This window comes from Pundamilia nyererei, unplaced genomic scaffold, assembly GCF_000239375.1.
Source record: "Pundamilia nyererei isolate P.nyererei 1_Seehausen unplaced genomic scaffold, PunNye1.0 scaffold00426, whole genome shotgun sequence".
In the NCBI taxonomy this organism is placed as follows: Eukaryota; Metazoa; Chordata; class Actinopteri; order Cichliformes; family Cichlidae; genus Pundamilia; species Pundamilia nyererei.
This window is the reverse complement of record NW_005187827.1, coordinates 84,508-90,585: the sequence shown is the minus strand read 5'-3', so window position 1 is coordinate 90,585 and position 6,078 is coordinate 84,508. Positions and strand designations below refer to the sequence as shown.

General features: G+C 36.5%; 1 long non-coding RNA gene across 1 annotated transcript; it reads left to right on the top strand.

Annotated features, from left to right (window-relative positions):
• Positions 1 to 4,359: 4,359 nt before the first annotated feature.
• On the top strand, positions 4,360 to 4,770 carry LOC106456548 (uncharacterized). The gene is made up of 2 exons (XR_001290641.1): positions 4,360 to 4,390; positions 4,472 to 4,770. It is a non-coding gene; the product is annotated as an uncharacterized LOC106456548 (long non-coding RNA).
• The last annotated feature ends 1,308 nt before the right edge of the window (positions 4,771 to 6,078 follow it).

The window sequence follows — 6,078 nt, the reverse complement described above, 5'->3', positions numbered from 1 at the left end:
TGTGTGTGTGTGTGTGTGTGTGTGTGTGTGTGTGTGTGTGTGTGTGTGTGTGTGTGTGTGTGTGTGTGAATCTGCTATTGTCCACATGAAAGCCATATCATGTGTTTTCTGACAAAGCAATAAAAAGGGCATAGCTGCATCTAGTAGGGATAAATGCACACATATATATCACATTTATGCTTAAATATGTAAAAGTTCAAATAGATACAAGAAAGGACACAAGATCCTTTTCCACAATGTTAGGAATTTTGGACATCTTACATAGGAACAAGGAAAATCTGCTACATTACAAAATGAATGAAAATTTTGATTAAATCATAAGAGATGCCAGCACAAGAGCCACTCCCTCTCTATAATATCCTGATGCAAATCTTCACTGTGTGCAGTGTACTTCTGTGCTGCTGACTTGTCTTAAACTTTGTGTTGATCATCAGAGCAGCAGTGAAGAATCTCTACAGTCACAATGACACAGACACTCACTCTGCTGCTGGTTGCATTTTTATTTCCTTGTGAGTTCATCATTTTCCAGGACACTCTGATTGACGGTCAGTCAGTGATAACTAATGTGTTGGTCTTCTGTCCTTTCATTTCATCAGGTGTTACAGGTCAGAGTATGGAGTCCATTCCTTCCAGTCCTGTAGTGAAACAGCCTGGGGAGACTCTCAGTCTTTCCTGCAGAGGATCTGGTTTCACATTTACCTGCTGCACTATGAACTGGGTTAGACAACAACCAGGAAAAGCACTGGAATGGATCGGGATTGGCTTCTCATCTTCCAGCAGCAACAGTTATGCAAGCAGTTTGAGAGGACGCATAGAAGTCAGTAGAGATGACAGCAACAGTCTGACACATCTGAGACTTTCCAACCTGAAGCCAGAGGACTCTGCTGTGTATTACTGTGCCAGACACACAGTGGTTTAAATAATGAGAGAGACTTTACAAAAACCTTCAGACATACAGTTTCACAGGAACCTACAGGGGGCAGCAGATGATCAAAAATATGATGTTCAACTCATTGTCACAATAACACCTGTGTTTGCACCATCTGTGAATAAATATTAGTAAAATGCACAGAATCTAAAAACATGTTATGGTAACAATGAAAAAAATAACTCCAAGTTAGAAAAGCAGTTAAAACAATGAATGCAAGTACAAAACATTAAACAAAGAAGCAAAACAAACGGTTCTTTTCTGTTTTTTCAACCTTGTATCGTTAATCACATTATAAAAATTAACTTCTGTGTTGCAGATATTCTTTTGTCTAAGTCAGCAGAAGATGATATGAGGCTGAACTCACTGTTATACGTTGTCATAAATGTGTGTTTGTCTGTGTGCTGGGTTGGACCCTCAGATTGATCCACATTGCCAGCTTCTCTGATCACTGTATCAGTTTTTGCATCCATGTTCATCAAACTTTGCCCCAGCATATCTAATGAAGGGAATAGTACCTCTAATATCTATATGCAATTATTCGAAAATGGATATTAAAATGTTTGAAAATTTAAATGTACAAAACCAAATTTGCTGCAGCAAGCAGACACACAGTAGATTTATAACTAAAAGTAATACTGAAAAAACATATCTATTCACTGCAAACTTTTCTTTTTAGATGCATTTGAATAATATTTAAGCAAAATATGTCAGTCCCTCCCTAGTAAAATCACAGTGGCAGACTTTTGTGCTCTTAGGAGCCGTCTGCTTCATTTCATTTCATTTCATTTCATTCACACCTTCACTTTCAAGATGATGTTTAGACTGTCTGTCTGTCTGCTGACAGTTGTCTGTCTGCCCTGTATGATGCTTCATATTGTTTTTATTAAGATCATTTGTTTAAATCATTATTTTCTTCCTGATTTTCACTAATCTGATTTTTCTTCTCGTTGTTCAGGTTTGAATGGTCAGGCTTTGGAGTCCATTCCTTCCACTCCAGTGTTAAAAAAGCCCCAAGAAGCCCTCAGTCTTTCCTGTAGAGGAACCGGTTTCAATTTTGGCCAAGCAGGAATGCACTGGATCAGACACCCTGCAGGAAAAACACTAGAGTGGATGGGGGTCATTTGGTTTGATGCAAGTAAAACCATTTATGCCAGCAGTGTGCAAGGACGTGTAGAAATCACCAGAAACAACAGCAACAGCATGGTGTATCTGAGACTGTCCAGCCTAAAGCCAGAGGACTCTGCTGTGTATTACTGTGCAGCATTAACATCGAGTGCCACAGTAACAGAAACCATGAAGAGACCTGTACAAAAACCCTTCACTGGTTTAACATTTATATGAAGCTGCCAGAGGAGGAGCTCTAAGGCTACTGATATAGGTTTGCACAATTAAAAAAGTCATGTACTTTAGAATAATGAAAATAGGTAAATACATACAATACAGATATAAAATATATAGATAATATATAATATATATAATATAGGTGGAAAGAAGGAGTATTTCTTCAATCACATCTTCATATGTTCAAATGTGAAAGCAGTGTTCTGTTTAGATGATTGTACCTTATAAACCCTGCGTATGCTGCTCAGTTTTAGATCTTTTACAGCTGCATATGACATCTTTCATCTTTTCATTTTGTACTTTTATATTTAGATAAGAATATGTTATCTACTTTATTAAACACTAAATAACTCAACACTAACACTAACACTAATAAAAGATAATGTTTCTGTAATGTAATCTTTACTCATTTGGTATAAAAAACAAACAAACAACAACAACAACAAAGAAAATGTAATATTCCTAAAAAATGCATAAATCCTGTTCCTAGAATACAGTTTTTAAAAGTTAAATATATCAGAGTTTGAATTCTGTTTGAATTTATTTAGGTTTTGTTTAAATTTAATCTTTAATGTTTGGATTTTTGTTAAGTTGTCATAGGCCTGGGTGTGGGGACCCAGGGCTCATGTGTTTTTTGAGGGTTTAATGAATTTTATAAGTTCTCTTTGACTATCGGAGTGTTTGTGGTTGCTTGTTGGTGTGATCTGCTCCTTGTTTCCCTGTGTACACGTTTGAGTGTGTGTGTGTGTGTTTGTTTTGCTTCCATACCAGGCCTAGAGACTCTTCCTGCCTTTAAGCTTTAACAGTAACAAGTCATAATGTTCCCACAGTTTTATTATCTTCATAGAGCATGTGTTTAATAATTATTACATATGGAGATTTTTACCAATGTATCAGAAATTCATTTCTAGAGCAAATTATTACATAGTATGTAATAAATAAAGACCATATTTTGTACATTTATAAGATTTACCTGACTAATATAATAATAATAATGGATTGTGTTTATATAGCGCTTTTCAAGGCACCCAAAGCGCTTTACAATTCCACTATTCAGTCACTCTCACATTCACACACTGGTGGAGGCAGCTACAGTTGTAGCCACAGCTGCCCTGGGGCAGACTGACAGAAGCGAGGCTGCCATATCGCGCCATCGGCCCCTCTGATTGTAGACTGAGCACAGGGACATGACTTTTACAATGAACTGTCCTGGGTTTACCTTTGTTTTTCTCAAAGTGTCAGTTTACTGGGCTGGTAAGGACAGCACATTTCTATTGCAAACATTATGATAGACAAGTTATATACCTGAAATATAGAAACTAAACAACTAAACAGTCACTAATTATTCCTGTTTGTCTGTAACTACTGAGGGTCAAACACTGACTGAGTCTGAATCAGTGATTAAAAGGCCTGGAGACTCCCACAGACTGACCTGTACATACTCAGGGTTCAGTGGTGATTTTCATGCTGCTTGGGTCAGACAGGCTCCTGGAAAAGGACTGGAGTGGATTTCATGGATACATTATGATGGTAGGAGCATCTACTACTCTCAGTCAGTCAGAGGTCGGTTTACCATCTCCAGAGACAACAGCAGAAAGCAGGTGGGTAGGTTTTCCTATTTTCAAGTGTAAATATCAAAATTTATGATTGTGTTAAAAGCTTTTAATGAATAATAATAATAAAAAAAACTCATTGAGCACAAACACTGACAGCATGGACACTACACATGGTTACTTGTATTAGAACTGTGTTCAGCATGACCTGAAGAAAACACACACAAAAAGTGCCTGAACAGTTATATCATGAAACCAAAAGAGGGGGAGCTTTAAGACCATGAATGGATTGTAGATTATTTTTATTCTGTCATATTATATAACTTTTAGTGTCTTTACTGTTCATGATATCGTCAGTTTAAATTATGCCTCATGAATTAAAATGTGTTGAAAAGAGGAGGAGACAATGCAAAACTGTTATCTTCACTCTCTTGATATATATCACAGCACAAAACACAAAGACTCAACATACACTCTGCAGACGGGACAACAGCAACAACAACTGTTACAATGATCAGACCTTTTTATTTAATATTTTTTCTTTTTCTGTTGAATTTCTCAGCTGGTAAGAGCAAACTAATTAATTGGATAAATAAAACTATGGAAAGAAAATTTGATTGCACTAATGAAATCTAAACACTTTTAGGTACTGAGGGTCAAACACTGACTGAGTCTGAATCAGTGGTTAAAAGGCCTGGAGACTCCCACAGACTGACCTGTACATACTCAGGGTTCAGCAGTGATATTGATGCAGCTTGGATCAGACAGGCTGCTGGGAAAGGACTGGAGTGGGTTGCTTATATTGAGGATGATAGTAGCAACATCTACTATTCTCAGTCAGTCAGAGGCCGCTTTACCATCTCCAGAGACAACAGCAGAAAGCAGGTGTATCTGCAGATGAGCAGCTTGACGACTGAAGATTCAGCTGTTTATTATTGTGCTCGAGAGCCACAGTGACACAAGAGGAAGAAACTCTGTATAAAAACTCAATTCATCAAAAAAATAAATAAATAAATAAATAAATGTTTTTTGCCTTTTTAAAATTATTATTCCTGTAGTTAAATTTGCTTTGCTGAAAAAATGAGAGCATTCACCTTTACAAAATAATACACGTCTACATATTGACAGAAACATTGTGCTCATCTCTGTGTAATTTTGTTTTCTCTTGCTTTATCTAAATGTTTTGAATTTCATCAGTGATATAAAAAAGGTCAAATATCTTTGAGCTAGTGTTGTGAATTACATTTTTTTGTGTATGCACCAAATAATTTTTGCACCTTGACAGCAATCTCTAACTATTAGTGACAGGAGAATTCATATCACTATAATAATTTGTCATTGTCAGTCTGTATCTAAAGCAAACTTCCTCACAGACTCTTATAAAGAGTGATGTTAGATGTAACAGCTGTGAACAGAAGAAGCTCCCATCAGTTCACCTTGAGCACCAACATGTTCTCTGTAGCTCTGCTGATGGCGTTTGTTGCTGAATCCTGGGAGTGTGACTGAGGCAGTGACAATGCAATTACATTTCTCCAAAACAAGTGCTGTAAATACGAAATGATTTCCCCTTGCTCCTCGAAACATTTATTTTATTGCTCATCAATTTATCAGTGATATATTTCAAGGTATTTAAACAGTCATCTGTAGTTCAAAAGGCAGTATAGACACTTATTATGCTGGGCACATAAAAACATTTATAGGCCCTAACATTACACAACATTTATTTGTGTTTTCAAACTATTTAACTTGACATGTATTCATGGTCAGACTCTGACAGAATCTGAACCAGTCATTCAAAAGTCTGGAGAATCTCACAGACTGATTTGTACAAGCTCTGGATTCTTATTCAGAGACTACCCTATGAACAGGCTGCCTTTATAAACACAGGAATAATAATAATAGTAATAATAATAATAATAATGAAATCTACACTCTTTTTATTATTGTGCTCCAGAGCCACAGTGACACATGAGGAATAAATGTTGTCCAAGTACATGGAAAACTTGCTTTCTGCAGTTTACATCAACATAAATTAGTTAACTGCTGTTCAACATCAACAACAATGTTGTTGATGTTGTTGTTGATTTCTCCCTAAGATGGCAAACTGAAACACTCCAAGTTGGTGACTTTTGGAGATTTATTTCCCTGGATGATTGAGAATGCATCAAGATGAAACACAAAAGTGCACAGCTTTTAGCAGCATCAACACACATGGGTGTATGTCCTTTGTTGCTGAGATTTATTGATAAATTC